Source organism: Bombus terrestris, chromosome 17, assembly GCF_910591885.1.
Source record: "Bombus terrestris chromosome 17, iyBomTerr1.2, whole genome shotgun sequence".
Taxonomy (NCBI): Eukaryota; Metazoa; Arthropoda; class Insecta; order Hymenoptera; family Apidae; genus Bombus; species Bombus terrestris.
This window is the reverse complement of record NC_063285.1, coordinates 48,489-71,469: the sequence shown is the minus strand read 5'-3', so window position 1 is coordinate 71,469 and position 22,981 is coordinate 48,489. Positions and strand designations below refer to the sequence as shown.

General features: G+C 38.7%; 2 long non-coding RNA genes across 5 annotated transcripts; one reads left to right on the top strand and one right to left on the bottom strand.

Annotated features, from left to right (window-relative positions):
- Positions 1-341: 341 nt before the first annotated feature.
- On the bottom strand, positions 342-2,751 carry LOC105666968. The gene is made up of 3 exons (XR_001099696.3): positions 2,591-2,751; positions 2,378-2,420; positions 342-2,063 (listed from the first exon to the last, which is right to left on the bottom strand). It is a non-coding gene; the product is annotated as an uncharacterized LOC105666968 (long non-coding RNA).
- Positions 2,752-7,294: 4,543 nt separating this feature from the next.
- LOC105666969 lies at positions 7,295-20,608 on the top strand. Of its 4 annotated transcripts, none has more exons than XR_007226972.1 (6): positions 7,295-8,222; positions 8,283-9,591; positions 9,685-9,734; positions 12,233-12,347; positions 12,651-12,792; positions 18,244-20,608. It is a non-coding gene; the product is annotated as an uncharacterized LOC105666969 (long non-coding RNA). The 4 variants fall into 4 exon arrangements; XR_007226974.1 differs by adding an exon at positions 12,537-12,614 and having other exon boundaries at positions 7,295-9,591; positions 12,718-12,792; XR_007226973.1 differs by adding an exon at positions 10,060-10,113 and having other exon boundaries at positions 7,295-9,591.
- The last annotated feature ends 2,373 nt before the right edge of the window (positions 20,609-22,981 follow it).

The following is a 22,981-nucleotide window of genomic DNA, read 5'->3' as shown; positions in this document are numbered from 1 at the left end:
TTTCAATATCAAAATATCTCGTCATTTAAAACACACCACCAATTATCTTCCACAACCCTGTGACACGGGTCACTGGGTATGCGTAATAGCATTTTCCCCTCCTCGCGAAAAGAAAAGGTAATATGTATGAGACACAGATGATCGAATGCCGAGTCGAACTAGTAAAACGGTCAACGTGGGAATTCGTACGTGACCCAGAAATAAACAACCAGAAGGAGCAGCAAAACATACGCTCTCAGGAGAACAGGTGCTAAATCTTAGTTCAAGATCAAGAACACAAAAGTAAATTCAACCAAAAGGAAACCATCGTGTAAATGGAAGAATAGCCTGCTGTTCGCCCATTCAACCGGTGAAAACATCAGTGACTGACGTCAAATGTCACACTCAAGAGAATCAGAAAATCGAATGAAGGTACTCCTGTTATTAAATGCTGCAATCTATGAACGGCAATCGGAATTTGAAAAAGATATATCGCTAGAAAAGTAACAGCAAACACAAAGAAATTCGTTTCGAGAGGTTTCTGTAGCGCTTTATTTTTTCGTCATTATACTACGTTATTTCCTAACATTTGAGATCATATTTCAACTAAAGTATATAATTCTAGCATTTAGTTTTGGTCAAGTGTAGCACATTGCTTCTACTTTCATATTCAAAACCAACAATCCTTTTCTCTCACCTCGAAAATCGAAAGAAAACACCGCAGTAGGGAATGAGCCGATGCAATCGACTGTCTGTGATGATGATTCTCGGAAGAAGAGAGATTTTTCTTCATTATTTAGACTCAATATGTTTATTGGGAAATACAGGAATAAAATAATCGATCTAATTGTAAAATCTGCTTTCTGACGCTCATTTTATTATTGGAAGGAGAGGGAGGAAACTCCAGACCATAAAAAATGAAAGGAAACAGATGCTTATGAATGTTCTGTCAACCACGGGAGAAAAGTGCAGGAAAATTGAGAGTAGACACCGTGACTGAAATGTTTTTGCTTTCAAAAAAATTACATTGCGTGAAACACAATCAATCGTCAATCATATCGATAACGGTGATACAATTTCATTTAAAACGTTAATCGCGAAGCTGATTTTGATGTGCTCTACGTCTTGTTATTATACTCTTTTTTTACTACCGATCAGTCGAATCGGTCGAATGTTTTGTAAGCAACAGTGGTGTAACCAATATCGTAACGTTTCATATCGTATACAAAAGTATTAACCTATTTATGTCGAAAAACTGTTAGTTTAGATTATATCTTACGTTGAATTTGTCGTATGAAAGATAAGCGTAGGACACAAAGCGGTATTGTGTTTATGCTGAAACATAAAAAAGACAAGGACACCGCAAACATAAGAGTACCGTTTCGCGTCCTTACCTGGCTTTCATACGACGAATTTAAGTTAAGATACCTGGTGAACTAACAGTTCCTTTTAATCTTTTCATAAGGAATACAAAAATAGATCGATGAATGTATTAAAAAATATATGATTCCATTTGCAAAAATGAAGTTGAAATGGGACCCTACTACTGGATCTACAGAAAGGTAATTTGTACCGTATGTGATGTCTTCTTTCGAACTAAACAAATTTTGTTAAAACTATTTTTGATGACATCAATATCACGTGAGATATTCTACCGCTTATTGTTTCGACATTGGTTAAATATTGAGGTTAGGTTTCTATGTATAATAAATTTCTACGTGTAATAAAATATCTACACATAAAATGCATAGAAAAATTCAAAGTTTCAGACTATTTTGTAGATATTAGACTCGGTATATTATTTAAATCAGAATCTGAGAACTGAGATTTGTTTTATTTCATTCATAATTTTTGGTTAATAAATAAGAAAGATAACGAATGAATATACTGTACCACGTTTCTTAAATGAAACAATGCATTTTGCAATTAAAATGCAGACATTATAGCAAATAATACAGTAATAGTCGATAATCAAAAAGAAGTAGGGAAAAAACTTACCATAACAGCATGAAAAAAAATATATGGAGAATTGTGTTACTGGAATAAGCTTCTTTGTGTATCACGAAGTGCATCAGGGGAGGATTCTTAAACAAATTTCAACAAATAATTATACGTTAAGTTCTGTTATTAGTAACCATTATTTTTGGTTCTCAGCAAGCATTATCTTTGATGAAAATGTTTTTAGCGGAAGAAAATAAAGTAGAAATAACGACCTAACTTTTATATAAAAAAATATAATACATACGTTTAATTAAAACTAAAATATAAATATGTATATCATCACTCTTATGTTAATATAAATGTATAAATGCAAGTAGTACATTAGAGACGAAAAATATGATAAAAATAAGAAAAAAGAAAAATAAATAAGAAAACTGTATTGGTTTCTACGACTTACTTCCACATGTGGAATAGTCTATCTGGTTGCCGTTTGACCCATCCTAGAGACAGAATAAAGTTATTAGTTTAAAATAAGCCACAGAAAGTTTTTAATTCATAAAATTTACAGGTATAAAGTATTTATCCTGAATAAATTCTTTTTATAAAAAATTGCAAGTCAACTTTCGAATAACCAGATTTTATATTTTATCTAGCAACTAGCACTTCTTACCAATTGCACAAACACTTGATAAACACAAAAATTGTAACGTTTAAATAGGTAACTATTTCGTAGTACGTCCGTGTCACGTAAAATAAAGAGAAATTTTATAAGGAAGAAGAAAACTTTATTTTTCTTTCGTTTATACACTTATAAGACACTTCCGAGCTCTAGCCGTGACCGTACGAGAGTGAGTCCCTACAATCTTTTTACTTTCGGTCATCTGTTCTCTCATTATCCCCACTACCCTGTAGGCGTACGTGACCGTTGCTACGCTTCTGGAACATTTTATGGAAGAACCGTTAGGCCATAAATGAATCCTCAGGTACTCTGCCAATATACATTGTCGCCAAGGTTGCCATGTGTTCCTCTCGTCGGTCCATCGGGTGCGAAGTATGCCGACCGGGATACCATCCTGCCCGAGGTGTGTGTGTGTGTCCTGGTCTCTGATGTGATTTACGTTACATCCGCACTACCGCGTTTCGGATACGAAAGACTGTTGAACAATACCGTCTCTATTAAAGGCAGATTCGTACTGCTTGTTCATTGTCTACGCTTCTGGACTACAAGCGAATCCTGTACGCTGCGCAAATATCTCTGCACCGATTATATAAGGTCGTCAGAAAAGTGTCTTTCTTTTACAGACACGTCTTTTACAACAACGCATCTTTATACAAACATGAAACCTAATGACTCAAACGTTGTGATTTTTATCCTGATAAAACAAAATGGATCGTACAGAATTCGATAAAATAATATAACGAAATAAAACGAAAGACGTCGTGCATCCATTATTTCCTTATAAAACGAAACAAATTTTTCGGACGACCTAATATTTCAATTTTGCTACAATACAATAACAATTTTACATCTCGAAAATTGTCACTATTACGCTGCTGATTTTTATACAGATATTATATATCAAAATGGATAAAATATGTAATTGCAAAATATATTCCATACTATGTAATAATTGTACAATATTTTACAGAAAATAGTTGATTTAATGATTGTTCTCTCCTTGAAGCATAAGTAATGCTAGAGATATTTGGCAAAAAATGGAGGCTATATCTGCAATCGCCACTGAAAATAGCGTAACTGCTACACACATACGTAAGTATAATACATGGCATAAACCGCTACAATGCTTATAGCTATATCGAAGAAGATACTCTATACGTAACAATTTTCTAACCCCCACATGACCAAACTATAATCTTGGGCAACAGTGTATACAAAGCCGTATTATACATGTACGATGTATATGTACATATTTTGCTCACTGTCAACAATATACAAGAAGGATACTTTTACGTATCCCTACAAGGATATTTTAAAAGCAATTTTTGTATCTCAATACTTCAGATAGAAGAGATAATACCAAAATTCTACAGGATATTTTGTTGTACGTAACGAATATAGCAGGGACAGATTTGGCAAACAAGAAAAGCAGCTTATATAAATATACATATACGCGATGTGATCTTATTTTCGAGTTATTTATGGCTTATTTGGTTATCATTCGTATGTATCAGTTGTAGAACGGTACATTAAAATCAATTCATAAGTGAGAAGAATTTTTTATTGCATAAAGACGAATAAAAAATTTCTCTATAATGTATGTAATTATTTAGACAAAAACGGACGAATAAATGTTTTTTTAAAGAAAAAATTAATGAATAATGAATAAGAATAAGAATAAAATTTTAAATAATAAATTATTTAAGAAGTTGCTGGCAGTTTGAATTCCCATGATATGCTATAGAAATCAACATTTTCAACAATTTCTTCCTTGGCATTTTACCGTCGATCGGTCTCAGTTTCCGAGATATTCGCAAAAAACTGTCGGTAACACTACATGTATATTTCTAACAAAGTCGCAAGTATAGCTGACACGTTTGCCGCTTTGTTCCTCGTGTCACTTGGCGATTTGTTTATTTACATCCATCAGACATTGATGTTTTTGTTTTTGAACTCTACTTTCCGAATCTAAAAATAATTAATAATTTACAACTGCGTATTCGAGACTGTAAGAATCATTGCTGATATTGGCTGAAATGTATTTAACTTGAAATAATAACAATAAAATATAAAGCTCGATATAAACTGTAATTTAAAAGACTTGGATTATTCTAAACCTAACTCATACCATTAATAATAATAATTTTTATTACGCAGTTCTGCAAGCGGCTATAACTCGGAGGATCCGTGGATTACCAGTCTAAGTTCGCCCAGTCTTCGTATATATATTGCATGTGATTGGAAGGTGACAGTTAGATTTACATTAGCTTTCTAAATTCGGCCACCGGAGAGTAGTTGACAAACAATACGAATATATACGGTGTTACAGACACACAGTTGTATGTATCATTCACCGTAGTGGAGGTACCGACAGATTTTTGCAAAGATCTCACAAAGTAAGGCCGAGTAGTGGTAACATTTTTTTTTTTTTTTTATTTATTAGAATATTTACAATCAATTCTCGTTGAGAATTTTCAGTAACTTAATTTGGCGTGATACAATGACATGGTTTATAATAGCTTTATATTGTTGGTTCTAGTAGGACTAAGAATTTAATCTAGTGGGTATTTTCTTTTTAGTCTGCGGGTCTGGTCCGTCGTGTCCAGTAGTTGGGTGACTAGTGGGTTGTGGTGGTTGTTGACTCTTGTGTTATATCTGCTTCTGGACTTGTGTATTTCTTCTTTGACTGTAGGTATCTTGAGGTCGCGGTGGATTGTTTCGTTGGAAACATACCAGGGTGCATTTAATAGGGATCTTAGCGTTTTCGATTGGAAGCGTTGGAGTATTTCAATGTTGGAGTTACTTGCTGTTCCCCATAGTTGGATTCCGTAGGTCCAGACAGGTTTTATTACGGCCTTGTAGAGGGTTATTTTGTTCTGTATGTTTAGTTTGGAGCGTCGGCCCGTGAGCCAATAGAATTTTCTTAGTTTTTCCTTTAGTTGCTTTGTTTTTTCTGAGATATGTTTTTTCCAAGTTAGCCTCCTGTCCAGGGTCATGCCCAGGTATCTTACGGAGTCCTTGCTTGGGATTATTGTGTTGTTAATGCCCCCCAAACCTGGGGGCAGGTTTGTTTTCGAAGCGTGAAGGTTACATGGGAGGATTTTCGATTACCGTGGTATTGTGTTTCATAAATTTTTATCACAATATGTTACGATCCATAGAGAATACTATTTGAGCGTATCACGTCAATTGTAAAAAGCAATTCGAAGGATTTGTAAAACGATAATTTGTAGAAATTATACTACTAAAACATATCAGCTCATGCGTCACTACTGACTCGGGAGTTTCTCGTAAAAAATGACATTTACAGTCACCATATTCACCTTGTAGAGGTTTATCTGTAGAGGATAATTAGTTTAAAGGACGAGATTGCTCGTTGTTGAAACCGTCAAATATATTTAAAATAATAAATTAATGTACAGCCTGTATATGTGAGTCATTAGTACAAAGTATAAATTGCAAAATGAAATCGCGGATAAATACTCGTTAATGCTCGTCGCGTAACTCGGTAGATACTCGTGATACTCGGAGATACTCGGAGATACTCAGAGATATTGTTAAATACTGTTAGATACTGTTAGATACTGTTTCGCTCGCGATCGCGTCCGTATATTTATACTGGTCGGGGGAGAGTCGGAAAATTCAAATTCATCTTCGTTCGACGGTTGCATGTAGCTGCGACATTCAAGGCTGTGTCAATGCCCCGAGGCAAAACAACATGAGTCGCTCACGATTCACGTCGTCCTTTGACTCCTCCGCCCCTACAACCTGATCACTCCCTTGCGATTATTTGTTATTCTCCAGAATGAAAAAATAAAACAAAAATCGTTATGCGAACTATGCACTATAGAAAAAAGTGCTTTCAGAAATGTGTTAGTGATTGAATGACACGCTGGCAAAAATATATTGTATTCTGTTGAGGTTGACTGATAGAAGAGCGAGTGGATGAATTTGTAATAGAAAAATATATTGAAATAAATAAAAGTATAAGTATAAATTTATGCTGATTCAGATCCTTATTCTCTTAATGTTACAATACAATAGAATAGATAGGGAGCACGTTCAGTTATAGCAAAAGGACATTACCAAAAAAATTAACCTTATAGTTTTAGCGAAAGACTACAAGGAGCATAAATAGACACCTATTTATTAGTTCCTTTGTTCCTAGACCTTCTAACCCAAAACAAATGTATATTCAAGGGTACAATAATATGGACCTCTCTTTATTTAGAATAATTTTGTTTTGCTAAATTCTATTTTCTGCGTAATACAGGTCTCTAGGTCACGGATATACATAAATAAAGATGTAGAGTTTTTCTTGAAGTAGTTACTTTAACATTTTCAAAGGGAATAACTTAAATATAGACGAACAAATAAATATTTTCTCAAATAAGAAAAAAATTCAACGATCTTTTTGATTAGGCCTCGTATGAGGGGGTGGGGGAGAAGAAAAAGAGGAAAGAAAAAAGTGATATGCAACTTGGTAGAGGTTCAGAAGAAAATTCTGGGGAAACTGTGAAAAGAAAATGTCTGAGATAAAATGTGATGATTAAGAAAAATGTGGGACATGAAACATATTATATAGAATATACTTTATATATTCTATTTTTGTTCACATATATAATTTAAAAAATGTATATGTAATACAAGACGAGTGTGGAATATAAGTATTAATGTTTACTCTGAGTTTCTGTAATTTTGAAATTTTTATTTTTACATTTTTATATTTTCTATATTTTTGTACTTTTATATTTTTAAACGTTTTCTATAATTCTATATTCAAGTAATAGTAAATATGAAAAGAAGAATAAGAAAAGTGTGGAATGGCAACGCATGTAACGGTACGTGAATGTTATTCGCGTATTTTTATTTGTATACGTAATATGTACTTTTTAATACATATTACACATTTATTTCTCTTATCTACGATCTAGACCTACGTTTAGATCGTCTAGATCTATGATCTCATCTATTTATCTTTTATACATATGGTTTGATATATTCGGTATACCACAATAATATAGGTTAAATTATATAAAACATATCTGTTTCATATTAGAATAACTTAAGCAAAATCTTTAGTTATATAAGCATATATAAAATATTTACCATAAATAAATGTAGTATCAGGGCCAAAAGGCCTAAGGTATCGGCCGAACCGTAAACAAAGTACCGTTCATCATCAATGTATCGTTGGGTCTTTTTAAGTGGACAGTTTTCGTGGAAAGGACCTGCGTGACCTTGACCACGGGCGCTTCGGGATACCTGTTCCGAAGGACGGAAAAAGGCAAAGAGACGTTAAGGAGAGTGTTAGTGGAGATGTCGGAGTGGACGGATGCCAAATGTGTGCAGAGTGTGCAGAGTGTGCAGAGTGTGAGTTGAGAGGCGAGAGCGAGCGAGTGTGGAAGCGGAAGAGTATGAATTGGGAAGTCGAAAGCCGCCTGTGAGAATAGGACGTACAACAGCATTGTAATCATTTCGTTGCTTCGAATATCATTTATTAAATCAAAACATCATTACTTGTCCTTTCCTCTAAGACCCATTTAGATACTACATAAATCAATGGTCGATCAAGTGTTACATCTTTTGTATTTGTACATTATCTTCTATCAAAATTTAACAGGTAAACTTTATAATTATTTGTTTAGCATTCATTACTAACTGATATATATCCACATTATAGGCATCTTTCAATACGACGCACATCTGACCATGTGTGTGTTACGCAAAATAAAAAAAAAAAAGAAATCGAAGATGAAAATAGAAAAGAGAGAATAAAGCAATAAGTTAGAAAAAATTTACCGAATGTCCAACTGGACAAATTATAAAGTACAAATTAAATAAATTAAAAAAAAATAATGCTCTTCTAATCAGTTGTTTGCCGAGAATTGACGGTATAGAGTATTTGTCTCTTAAATTTCTGCGTGGTAATATCAATCCTATTTTATTAAATACATTCAACGAAATGTGTCGTAGCGTTACATATTACAAGTTACACAGTATACTAACATCTTCTTACGTGAAGCTAAACTATTCTCATTTCGTGGTAGAGCTAATGTATTTGCCAAACAAAATCTCTTCAAATGTAACTCTTTTAAAGATCTAACTTTAAAAGATCCTACCCTTATGAATCTTATGCATCGATTTGCAATTGACAACTAAATTGTAATAAAAGAACATAATGAACGATTAAAACTAAATTCGTAATCTAAAATATTGTATAACTGTTACGTTTTTTGAATGTAGGTACACACACATGTAATATCTATTGCATATGCACACATTTATATATTTTATTTTACATATTTTAACATACTATATACACATAAAATTTCGCACTATAATAATCGTTATTTATAGTAATCGATATTAAAATAGTTATTAAATATTTGTTTAATTAATCCTAAAATTGAAGTACAATTATGAAAATGTTAACAAAAGAATTGCGTTTAGATTTCATAAACATATCGCAAAGTGACCGATTTACCCAGCGATCGTACACAGGTCTCACTTATAGTCCTGAAGCAGAACCAATCAGCAAGCAACGCTACCTCACTGTCGTTATTATATTACACTAGCGCATCGTCATAGAGTTTAGTACTCTTTAATCTGTTGAGATAAATGTCATGTTGGTATGTTGCTACATCCAGAGTTGGTGCCACTGCTTGCGTTTCTCGTCTGTTACTCCCCGTCCGCCACGTTTTTTTTATCAGATTATCCGATGTGTTGTAAGTGGCTTTATAAGGTGGTGAAATACAGAGCATACGAAACTAATCTGTGTGAATCAATAAAATATCAAACCCCAAATCTATGTAATAACATAATCGCCTTTTGTATTCGAGTCAAGGTAGAGTGTACATCGTATAAAAATTTACTGAACGTTATAATTTTTTAATTTACCAAGCATTACTTGGTAATGAGTACTAAGTGAACAATTAAATTTGATTAGAAATTTGATCTGCACAGTTTCTGTAAAAAGAGATTTAGCGAAGGTAAATATTTCATACATACAATTTTATAAAGTGAAAAGATTCGTATACATATTAGTTTTGTATAAATAATTTTAACCTAAAAATTTGTTCTAGGATGGATGGGTAGTACAGTAACCGAAAAGGAAATTATTCTACATGCAAAAGTAAGTCGTAATAACAAATACAGTTTCTTTCTTCTATGTTTTTTGTATTTTCATTACATTTTTGATTTTTATATACATAACCGCCTTTCATTTAAAGAAGAATTTACTTTCTTAAGGACTTTTCATACAAATTTGAATAATAACTGCTATTTTCTATGTCTTATTTCAACCTTTGTCCTTGTTTGGGCTACTGTATCGCTTAAATTCTTTTTAATGTTTGCATTGTTCACGGGCTGTACTAACTTTGTGTGAGCAATTTAGAAATATATGAGGTCTTGCAAATCAAATAATTTGATGTAGGAAATTCTTAATTTTCATAAAATAGTTCTGAACTGTTATGACTGCATGGAAACAAAGAAGTTCACAAATGAAATATAGGGTAAGTAAACCTTTTCGCAATTGTACATTGAGAGAATACATTACATGTTTCATTTCTTGTTTCTTATGATCTTCTTGTAAACTAATCATGTTTCTCCTAATATAAGTTGTCTTTTTGTATTTTTATTTCACTCATCTGATTGGCCACAATTTTTTAAGAATAAATTTTTCTAAATTTCTTCTTTGTTAAAGTTATTTTTTCTTCTTCAATTTGTCTTTTATTACAGACTCTCATATTTCAATAAGAGCAATTCTATTTATTTAATATTATTTATGTTTATTTCTACATAAAATTATTTATGGCATATTTATGCTTAGATTAAAAGTCTTTAAATTTGTTGGTTACTGCAAAATAAAAACAAAGTTTTTAAGTTGTTCTTAGATTATTATAATTTGTGAATTTGTCTGAATTGCTATTCTTCTGTGGTAAAATGATCTTAGCTTAATGCTGCTTTTGCTTTTTAATAAAATTTGTCAGTCCTCATAACTAGTTTTCTTTGTCAGAAAAGGAAATGATCATCCTGTTGTTGTTTTTTAATGAATTTTGTTATAAATTCTGAATACTATCCAATTTATTTTTTTTACACATATTATACATTTTGTTTTCATCTGTTTTATATTTTATGCTGTTTTCTGCATTCACTGATCGTTCTTGCCTCCCGGCTACTCTAACTTTGATTCTTTTAGTTATTAATAGCAGTTTCATATCTAAATAATTAACTTTAATTATTTTTTCTATATTTTTAGCATATTTATATATTTTACTTTAGGTAGATTGTTCTATTCTTTCTTTCTTTTATCCAGAAAGTATCTCTGTTATTTCTTTTATTATTGTTCAGTTTAAATTTGTTATTATTTCTGTATCATTGGCTTCATAACTCTATTTGAGTTTATTATGTGTGTATAACTTTTTGCATTGTTTTCCTGTCTAATTATGTGTTCTCGCATGTTTGCCAATTTTAACATTTAGTTTATGCCTCATTTTATTATTTTGTGTTCCAAGACTATTCTTCTTGCTTTTAATCATATAAACTGGCATTACATGGTATTTCGGTATATATAATATTCTTTTTAAGGAATGTTTGTGTTTTATCTATTCTTGTTTAGTAGTGGAAAACCCATATTCCTATGGCATATAGCTATATACTGTGTATGGTTGACTTTGTCCTTATGTCAGATTACCATTAAAGCATTAATTTCTATCAACACCATGAATGTTTTCGCTATGATGTTAGTTGGGTTATATATATTTTTCTTCTCGTACAAAATACCAAAAGATGCCTTTACCAAATAAATTCATATATTGGTCATTACTTGTGAAATAATTAATCGCTAAACTGAGAACTGTTATTTTTCATTCTCATATTCATCTTCACATTCATGAAATGACATTAGAAGATACACACAATGACCAGAAAAGAATGATGCCCTGAAACAAAGTTTAATCTATTTATGTTCAAGATCATTTTGGGTTCTTCTAATTGATCTTCTATTGTTTGCTTAATGCCAATGCCATGAATTTTGCAATTTGGCCAACTGTGGAAATTCACAGCTAAACATGAAAAGCAATTAAATAACTCCGGAAATCAATGTATCTGAAATTTTCTTTCAAACCTTACTTTTCATACCATATTCAAGTATAATTGTGAAATAAATTTTAATTTTTATATACTTATGTTGCATTATACATCATATATATAATTCTTTGTATTATAATAATGTAAGGAAATGACATTTTGATAAATAGACTAAGGAAAATGATTATTATTTTTGATATTTATATGTGTACATATACATGTATATATATATTATTTTGTCATGAAATTCAATACACACCTCAATTTGAACAAAAAAAGAAATGGAAGTAGAATTTGTCACAAAAGCTGAAAATTTTCACATTTATGCTCCAGGCATAAAACCCATGATATTTTCCCTTCACTTTTTAATTATATATCCAATTATTTCTATTTCTTTAAATGCCCTTTGACGCATTTTTGCACTTGCTATCTTTCCCTTGTTACTATTTCTGTTACAATGTTAAATTATCTGTTAAAATATTAAATTGCCTGCTAAAATTTAAAAAATTGGCAAAAAAAGTCTGTTAAAATTCATTTTTTTAGGAAATTTCAAGAGTTCTCGTTGCCAGAAATTTAAGATGAATGGTTCTTATGATATTCAGGCAAAGTGACTCCTGAGTAAGATAAAACTTCAGAAATTCTTCCCTATGGTGCTTTGGTAAGTTCGTTTCTTTATTTGCTTTTAATTGTGGAATTCATTATACCATTTAAAGAAGGTGATAAATTCCATTTATGCGTTACCTTTTCTATTTGTTATTTAAAATTACAAATGAAAAGAATACGTTTCATTTTTGTTTTATTTTATACACACTTGTATCAATGGGATCATAATTCTTGGGATCATAAGATAACAATATTCTGTCTTGAATGAATCCAAAAAGAGAATAGTTTACCTCACGACGTTTAAGAGGTTGAAATTCTGAAGGTATGTCTCTTTTATCTTTTCTTGTGGTTTTTACAGCTGAGACCTTTGGATTTTAACTCGTAAACAAGTTGGCTTAATGTGCGATTTATAAATATTTTCATAGAACTGTCCGGTCAATAAGGTTGTTTTCTTCCTGAAAGTACAAATTGGCACGGTCGAATTACGACTAAATTCTTAGGTAAGTTCTAATGAACACTTGTGCAAATTTTTACGAAAATTAGCATGTATCTGTAACTTTTCTTATGAGATATTTCTAGGCGAGGTATCTGAAATTCGCTTCATCTCTTCCGCTAAGTCCAGCTGGTATCCGGTAAATCCATCAGACTTCCTCTTCTTCGCCCGTGGCGCTCGGACGCTGCTGAGAGGCTCCTCGTCCTCCGATGTTTCTTCCGTTACTTGACTCGCCGGGCTTGATGGGCGGCGGAAGAATCCCTCCTTGGGAGAGGTCACCTCTGCTTCGGTGCTTCCTCTCGCGACTTCCTCCTTCTCCTCCTCTTCGTTCTTTCTTGACTTCTTGACTGCTTTTTTAATTTTATTTCTTTTTGTTATCATCATCTGGTTCGTACGGCACCCATTCACCGAGGCTTCCGGGTGCTTTCCAACTTGTGTGGAACGAGGTGTCGCCCCCGGCAGAGCCGCTTACCGGGGGAAGGCTGATACCGCCGGGGGTCGCCAGGTACCCCGGTACCGGCGGCGGTTGGCTGCTAACGACCGACGCAACAATCAGCCACCTCGCAGTGCCCTCGACTGCGAGGTACCCCGTCGCCGCGCACCGCTGCTTAGGGTTAGGGATTTTCTATAGAGGTTGTCATCCTCGCGGTCCGGCCGATGAAGGCAAGACCCCCGGCCCATTGAGACATGACCAATGGGATATGGTATTTGGGCTAGGGTTCCTAGGGGTCGCATACCCGTACTGCGACTCGCCAGCGAGTCCGCAGCCCCTGAGGGATTGGAGGGTAGGGGAAGGAGGCGTAGGAGATGGAGGGGAGAGCCACGAACTACGGGTCCTTCGGGAAGACACCAGCTCCGGCTCCCCATAAAAGGAAGAAGAGAAGCGCGAGGCGCGGAGCGGACGCCGACACCGACACGGACGCCGAGGTCACCACCGTGGTCGCCGCCGCCGCTGCCACTCACGGCGGTGCCGAAGGCAGCGACGATGCGGGAAGCGACGGGACAAAGACCGGACCGGTCGACAAACAAGCGACCATGAAGAACGCAAAATCGACCCATGGTAAGGAAGAAGAGGACAGTGCATACTAGCGGAGGAAGGTTCGCCTTTTGGAGATAGAGGTCAGCCGTCTCCGAGAAACGGTGGAACGATTGACCAAGCAACGCGCGGAGAGAGTAGCCGAAGGTCCTAATAACAACTGCGAAGGACGAAAGGAGAGGATCACTTCTACGAGGAGGACGGAAGGAAATGCTCCTGGTGCCGCAAAGGGAGCTTATCCCCGCACCGGGGATTAGCGTCCGCCTCCCCCACCTCCCCCACACCCCTCGCCGCTCACGCTGTCCCAACGGGCTTGGGGGGGGGGGGGTAACGCAAATAACAAGGAAGCGGACAAATTCAGATTCGGTGGTCCAGGACCTCGAGATCCGCTAGAGGATCTGAAGATCCTGTTCCTCCGCACGTTGGAGGAGTGGTGGCGAGAAATAAAGCCAGGGGGGACGATCCCCCCGGCTACGAATGCTGCCTCCGCCGCAAGAACCGTGCAAGCACGGTCGCGGGTCGACTGTGGAGTTGTCGACGGACGAGGAAGGATTTCCACCGTCATAGGAGGAGGAAGAGGGAGATCAAGGCGAAAGAACAGGAAGCCAGCAGTGTAACCTCTTCCCACGGTACATGTACCGACCGAGGAACAGATATCGTCGTCTCTGCCGTCATCGACGCCGCGGACAGGGGTCTCGGCACGCAGGGCGACGGCCGACAGATACCGGCCAAGAATAAGGACTTTCGCGGAGGTGGCCGCTCGGCCTCCGGAGCGTTCCGGCACGAGAAGAGAATTCATGCGGGGAGCTGGAACTATCGCGAAAGGGAAGGGACGCACCGATAGTGGGCGGGACACGTGCGGGAAGAAAGTACCCGGCCTTCCCCGATCCCCATGATGTGCCGTGGTATCGCTCACCGTGAGAGACGGCTCGGGCTTCACATACAGGGAGGCGATGTTAGTGGTGAGGAGGAAAGTCAAGCTCTCCAAACTTGACATCACAGAGTTGAGATTCAGAAAGGCGATCACAGGAGCGTTGCTGTTCGAGATCCCAGGCCAGGACGCTAGGAGCAAAGCATCGCGACTGGCCGACCGGATGGCGGCCACGCTAAAGGACTTATCCGCCAAGGTAAGCGTACCGAGAAGGAAAGACGAGTTAAGAGTGACCGGACTGGAGAGGGGAGTGACAAGTTGGCGCGAGCTTCTGGTCAGCCTCGACTCCGATCCCTGGGGGTGCCCTTACAAGATGGTATTGAACAAACTTCGTCCATGGGCGCCTCCCGCAACGGAGAGCATGGATCCTCGGTTCCTGGAGGAAGTGGTCGGCACCCTGTTCCCGGAAGCGACGGGCGAGGGGGATAGTTCACCGATGAGGAGAAGTAGGAGTCTCGATCATCGGAAGAAGAGCCACGTGACACCGCGGAATGTTGGAGCCCGGAATCGAGAGTCACTGAGGAAGAATTGCTCGAGGCTGTTGGGAGGATCGGAGCGCGGGAAGCTCCGAGTCTCGACGGAGTCCCGACCCGCCTGTGCAAGGACAACGCCGGGATCTTGGCCCCGAGATTAATGCGTCTATTTGACAGATGGCTATTCCCGCAGGGAGAGCTCGCTTATGTGAGCCTATGGGGGCAGGCAAACCCACGTTAACGAAGCCAGGGGGTCCGTCTGGACAAGTTTCCGAGTAGAAAAGTACCTTGAGGCCGCCGCTTACGTGAGTCCCATCTGGGACTGCCGAGCTCGGTTAGTAAGTCGCCGGCCGGTAGTGACGTGGCCGTACATCCATACGATAGTCCCACCAATGACTAAAGTTGGTACCACGGGTGGTCGAGTTACAGCCCGGAGGGAGTAGCGACCCCTCTGCTCGGCCAATTAATGGGTATGGACTCGTGGTGGCAGTGGTTGATGGCCAAGATGCTGGCAAGAGGGCCGAGTTAAGGTGATTGGCTCCACTGAATGGCCTTCGGCGGATGAGCAGCGTCCCACCTGCTCCGGAACCGTCCCGGGAGACGGGATGGCTTAGAATGTGCCCCGTTCGACCTGAGACGAGCGACAGCCCCTGCAGGCTTAGCTAATCCAGGGAGCAAGGCACTAGGTGCCTTGTGCGATGGTTGGGCGTTTTCTCCAACCCCTATTGGTCCTAGGGGACCCGGGTGCTGTATGGATTCTATATCTGAGGAAAGCACCCGTTACCAAAAGACAATACTGGTCAACGAAGTGGCCGAAAGCTTAAGGCTGCTTTAAGCGACCAGATGGAGGTGGTAGCCTTGGTCAACAGGGTGACGTTACAAATAAAGAACATCGATCCACTAACTAGTAAGAAGGAGGTAGTGAAAGATATAAAAGGGGAATGGGGGATATCCACGACTGACCATATTGAGGTCAAGACGCTAAAGATGGCACTCTGGGGGACGCAAATGGCGGTTGTGGTGATGCCCTCGAGTGTGGAGGGAAGAGAGGGCGATGAGATTTAGAACGGGCCTGACTATAGCGACGGCCAGGCTCCTCCCGAACATTCAGAGATGTTACAAATGCCACATGCTGAGGCATACGGTGGCTGAGTGCACAGTGGTATTCCCTGGCAAGGAGTTATGCAGGAGGTGTGGCGGTAACGATCATATAATGAAGGAGTGCACTAGGTAGCCGAGGTGTGCTATGTGCTCCAAACATGAGAGTGAGAACGAGGCATATTACGGGTTCGTTAGCCTGCCCGATGGTTAGGGATAGAGGGCAGGAGAGCACTGAGAACAGATATAATAAGAAAATACAGGTCCTTTTGCCAAAACCGGCAAGGGATCCGCTGCTGTTATCTTCCTATAGACCTATAAGTATACTGCCGGCGTTGAGCAAGATCTGGGAGCATACGTATAAGATCTATATTGAGAGATGCCTAGGGAGGGATCCTTATCACAGCGAACAATATGGATTTAGGAGAGGCAAGTCCACCATTGATGCACTAAGGAGAGTGTGCGAGATCGCAGAACGGTGCGAAAGAAGAGCTCTGATCTACGACATGGTTGCTTTGGACATCAAGAACGCCTTCAACACGTTAAGGTGGAGGAGGATATTGGAGGAGACTAAGGAAGGACGTTTTCCAGGCCAGCTGATGAAGATTTTAAACGACTATCTTTCAGATAGGATAATAGTTGCCCACTGCCAGGAAGGAAAGGTCGAGAGGGTGTCACAGGGGTCGGTCTTAGGACCTTTGTTGTGGAATTTGGTATACGACGGGCTGCTGAAGGCATTGGATTCTATTAAGGATTTGGACGCAATCGCGTTCGCGGGTGACTTGGCCCTGGTCATCACGATAAGGAAGATGCAAGAGATCGTGGACAGGGTCCGCGGACTGGTCAAGACAGTGGCATAATGGTGCAATAACGCGGGTGTTCGGCTGGCGACAGAGAAGACCGAAGTTATATTGTTGACTGGGTAACGAGTCCCTAAAGTTTTTAACCTAGCTGTTGCTGATGAGGACACCAAAGAAGTAATAAGATATCTGTGGGTAACACTGGATAATGCCAGGAAATACTCCTCGCACTTGGAGCAGGTGTGTGAGAAAGTAGAGAGATTTGTAAACGCTATCGGAAGCCTCCTGCCTAATGTGAACGGACCCACTGATTCGGTAAGGAAACTTTATTATGTTGTTTGGGAATCGATGGTGTTGTACGCAGAGCCGATTTGGGCATCTTCCCTGGACATCGAGAAGAATAAGAGAATAGTGATCAGTGTCTAGAGGGCGGCACTGGTAAGGACATCGACAGCGTATAGGATAGTGCCACACGGGGCACTGTGAGTGTTAACGGGCAGTATGCCCATACACATAAAGGCGAAACTCAGGTGCGAGGAGTATAACGTTAGGAGAAGTCTAGAAGATGAAGGGCTGCCGGATAGGCACACCTGGATGGAGGGAAAGAAGGGGATTAAACAGGTGGCCGAGGACAGGTGGAGGATAGAATGGGCGTTCCACAATCCCAACAACTGGACCTGGAGGTTGATAGATGATTCTTTGATCTTTCAGATGATCAAGTACCGGTGTAGGATCGAGAAAGAGACCAACTCGAGATGTTGGGATTGTGGGGAATGTCCGGACGACGCCGAGCATGTCCTTTTCAAGTGCCCCAGATGGATGGAGGACAGCGCTGCACTCGAGATCGATTTGGGAATCGAGTGGAGTGTCTCGTAAAATAAAAAAAAAGGAGTAGCTCAGACGAAAAGAAAAATAAAATGTAACAAAAGAAAACAAGAGAATTTATTTCTTGAACTCTGAGTTTACACTGACTATGATTTGGTTCTGAGCTCCAGCCGTGACTTTCCAAGACTGAAGCTCTTACAATTTGACTTTCGGTGGGATCTGTTTCCTTTTTGTTTGTCACCCCTCAATATCCCCACTACCACGTAAGCTTACGTGACCGTTGCTATGCTTCTAGAACATTCGGTGGAAGGACCGTTGGGATATCGACGACTCATTAGGCACTTCGGCGATATACATTGTCGCCAAGGCCGCCACATCTTTATCTCCATCATCGGTCCATCGGATTTGAAGGGTGCCGATCGTGACAGGAACATTGAAGCGGACATCGTGGTGAAGATGGCTGAGGATGATCGGTCGTGGCAGAAGTTCTCAGAGTTCTGTACGCGGGCGATGGTCTTCAGGCAAAGGAAAGAAAAAGAGGTGGAGACGCGCGATGGACGCTCCAGAGGAATAGGAAGAGCAGGAAGAACGGTGTTAAGTACATGAAGATTGGTGTAGGGTACGTAGTGTAGAGGCCAACCTGAAGTATTGTCGAATGATCGGGCCGGGTTGGAACCTCGAGTACCTTAGGAGTGAAAGGGGGAGGAGTTTTTAGTTTGTATAGCAATGACATCTGCCGAGTTCCACATAACCCACATACAAAATGGCATGGGGTATGCGTAAGTGCATTTTCCTCTCCTCCGAAAAAAGTCCAATTCGAGCATATTCACGTAGACATTATCGTAATGCAGTATTCGCAGGGCTATGCCGGTTGCTTGGTGTCACCCACCTACGCATGTCTGCCTATCATCCCGCGTCTAATGGAATAGTAGATCGCTTACATAGACAACTTAAAGCGGCGGTCAAGTGCCACGACACGAGCAACTGGATCGAAATTCTGCCGATCGTTCTATTAGGCATCCGAACCGCGATGAAGGAGGATCTAAATGTAACGATAGCTGAAATGATCTACAGCACTGGCATATGATTGCCGGTGAAGTTCTTTTTGGCAACTAATCAGCGGACCAACTCAGAATTCACGAACCTGCTAAAAGAACGGATGGAGAAAGTCAGGCCACAGCCTGTGATACAACATGGCGAAAAACAAATATTCGTTTTTGGAACGCGAATTGGAATCCTCGCCGTACGTATTCTTACGACATGACGCGATTAGAGGCCCTCTACAGCCGCTTTACGACTGGCCGTTTAAAGTAACGCGAAGAGGCCAAAGCCAGCCTTTATAGTATCAGAGGACCTTGAAGCAAAAACCGCGGAAACCCGTAACGTGCTTATTCTGGTAGAACATACGAACGCCCGCAACAAAAGCGGTGCAACTATACCAAATCAAAATAACGGAGAAAACACTAACAATAGGTACGTTACGGGGTCTGGGCGAAGAGTACGTTTTCCCGATTGTGTACAGGTAGGTTTCGGTTAAGCATCGTAAATTATCGGACACGGAATATACCACGAAAATTTTAAAAACAGCGACTTTCAAGGTAAACACGTGATAAGAATAACACAATAAAAACGTTGTCACTGGTAGAGGGGTAATATAGCGACGCAGGAGTCAAAGGACGACGCAAATCGAGTCATTATCTGCGAGTATCACGAGTATCTACCGAGTTATGCGACGAGCATTAACGAGTATTTATTCGCGATTTGATTTTGCGATTTATACCTTGTATAAATTACATATACATTCGTATACATATAAATTACATATACGTTCGTATACATTACATATACTGTACATTAATTTATTATTTTAAATATACTCAACGGTTTCAACAACGCGCAATTTCGTCCTTTAAACCTCACGTACCAACTATTCTCTACACATAAACATCTACACGTGTGTCTTGCATTATATAACGCTCGATAGATTTATGCAAAGTTTTTGTTAAGTTTCTACAAACATTTAATTAATAAATGAGTTAATTTTTTAATTTTTGAACCTTAGAGGTTTTTATCTAACACGTGTTTATGTGGAAGTCATTCGATCACGTGTGTTTGTACAATAATATTATTGTTTGTATAATATTATTCGCATATATTTCACTAGGATGTAGTATAATGCATTTTCTAATAACAAAGCACTACATGTTTTAAAATAACAAAGTACTGCTTGGTTCGAAACAAAGTATGACTATGTATATTGAAACAATACAGCACCAAGAACATCGGAAAACCATAATAATATACATTGCCGGATAACTTAGAGCTACATCCTTGCGTGCAAAACGTATACGTGCAATATTAATTTTAAGACACGAATATACGATTACTACAAGTTCCACTCTAACATATTTTGATTTTAAACAACGCTATATCGCAGCTGCTCTTTTGAAAATTAACAATAAATTTATTTCCATGATATATTAATCCCTCTGCGTTCTCAAATCTCAATTTTATAGCGTTCAATAATATTCACGATTGCAAATGATTTCGTCAATAATTTTTGTAAACATCGATCTAACTTAACGTAGAGACTAATGACATCGCCTAGTTTACAAACAATTACACACTTTTCCTTTTAATTTGTTGATTGAATTGCTGGACAGCGATAGAAAAATTCACTCGTTCATTTTATTGATATACTGCGCGATTCAATTTGAACAATCTTAATGTATCTAATATAATTTTCAATTCAATTAAATTCATTTATAATGAATGTAAGTATTTATATGTCGGAGATGAAAGGACACCGGGGCCTTCCCTTTGGAATTCTTCGGAAAACCCCCAATATTTTAGTCTCTATAATTTAACTTGATTATAATTGTTCGAGATTTGTGATAATGAGATTGAGCTCGAGGCGACAACCAGTCGACGAACGTAGCCGCGGTCAAGGGATGAACGTTTTGTCTAACAAAAGCAGGGAGTAATTCTATAGCCCAAGAAATAGTTGTAGCGGCACGTGACAGTATACATTCCAGCGGTTTCTGCCCCGTGGCTCGCCACACATAGACCCTATTCTTCTGGCAAGAAGTACATGTTCAGTTAACCTGAGAAACCACTATGAATCTTAGGATTTAGTTAACTAAAGTCCTTCAAATGGACAAACAGACTTTATCCTAACAGTCCCTAAATATAACACCTACTACGGGAAGATACAGGAAATCTATTTTTCTCACGAACGACGCTGCCCGCTAACAACTTTCTCTCGTGAGGTCGCATTAGCAAGTTACATAGCGTCTTTATGCTCGGTGGATATTTCACGTTTTAACAAAGAGTTAGTTTAGTAATACTTGTACTGTAGACAAGCAAGTTGAGTACAACTTGGGCTTTCGAAGAAAGCACATTTTGTTATCCCGTTGACCGCGAATTCGTTATGGAACCTAGGATCATTTTCATTAGCTTCTCGAATATCTAATTACCACGGCTACTTGCCAAATTCTTCAATAATCGTATTTGCGCTAGTAAATATCTTCTCTATTGTATAATAACAATGTCCATACCAAATGAAGATTCGCTTCACGCCCCTAACCTTAATCATAATGTGAACCCAACATATAAATAATTTTTTTATGGGTTATAAACGTTTGATTTTCTCTCTGTGTTTTCTTAAATTATTGTTAACGAATTTCTTAAATTTGAGGGAAATATGAAGTGACTGTTATCGCGATATGCATGACTTCCTGTTGTAGCGGCACTCAACAGCAAACATTTCAACGGTTTCTGTTCCGTGGCTCGCTACACAAAGACTCTACCCTTCGAACAAGATGATTACCAGATGTCGATAAATTCTCACCGAATATTTTTAGCTAGCCTAAGGACCCGCTATAAATCTTAGGATTTATTTAGCTAAGGTCCTCCAAAGGGACAAATAGTTTTTGTCTCAACAGTCCCTACACATACCATCCACTACGGGAAGATGCAGGAAATCTGCTTTTCTTCACGTACGACGCATCCCACTAGCAACTTTCTCTCAAGGGAGGTTAGCATCCTTTTCCAACCACCAACTCAAAATTTAGCCATTTAACAGCGACGTCCATTTCCCTCGCTTTCCGAACCAACACTTTCCTTAACGAATCCGATGATTCCGTATCCTTAGACACACCCAATCATAGTTTTCCTAAGCAGCATTATCATGACGGAAAGTCAGTCAGTTGTGAGTCGCCAGACGTGTCGTGAGACGCCTGTCCGAATTGATCGTTGGTAGTTGGCCGCAATAACGAATCCGAATCTCTCGACGTCTGGTGCAATCATCTCCCGACTTGAATCGCACCGCGAAACGTATCGTGCCTAGTCCGAACTTGTAACCGCGAACCGATAATTGTATCGCGCGTCCTACGCGTAAGTGTATATAAAGAACAAAGGTTAATAAATATTTATTGTTGGACATATTGAGTGATTCTTCTACACCTATCATGCACATGACCTCACTGTCGTAACTTATGAAATAAGAAAATGATTAAGAATTTAAAGAGCGCATCGAAGTTAAATAACATGAAGTGTTCCAGAATGAATATTAGCTTACTTAACTATGATAAATGTGTATAAGAAATTTCTTTCACTTCTCAAATGAAATACAGTCGCTTTTTGTAAACGTGGTGGTATCGACATCAATCGTAGATATCGTTTGATTGGCGTCTGTAATACGATTATGCCGCGACTCAAATCCAATAATCGGATTCTGTAGAGAGAAGTGTAGATTCTGTAGATGAAATCTTCAATTAAGTGAACACACTTAACTTTCTTAACATTGTGAGAACACATAGTTCTGATAGTTTGGGTAGTTATTTGTTCGAACGATCCTCGAGAGATCGATCTGTTCTCATGTACTCTGATCTCCTTCCGACCAGTCTATTTACCTAAATTCGTTTAGCTCTATTGTGTATCGGTGCGCTACAGGTTGCCAGGTATCCAGAGTTTGATATTTCACAAAGACAATTGAAACTTCGCACGTTCGCGGGGAGACGCGATCTCGAAGA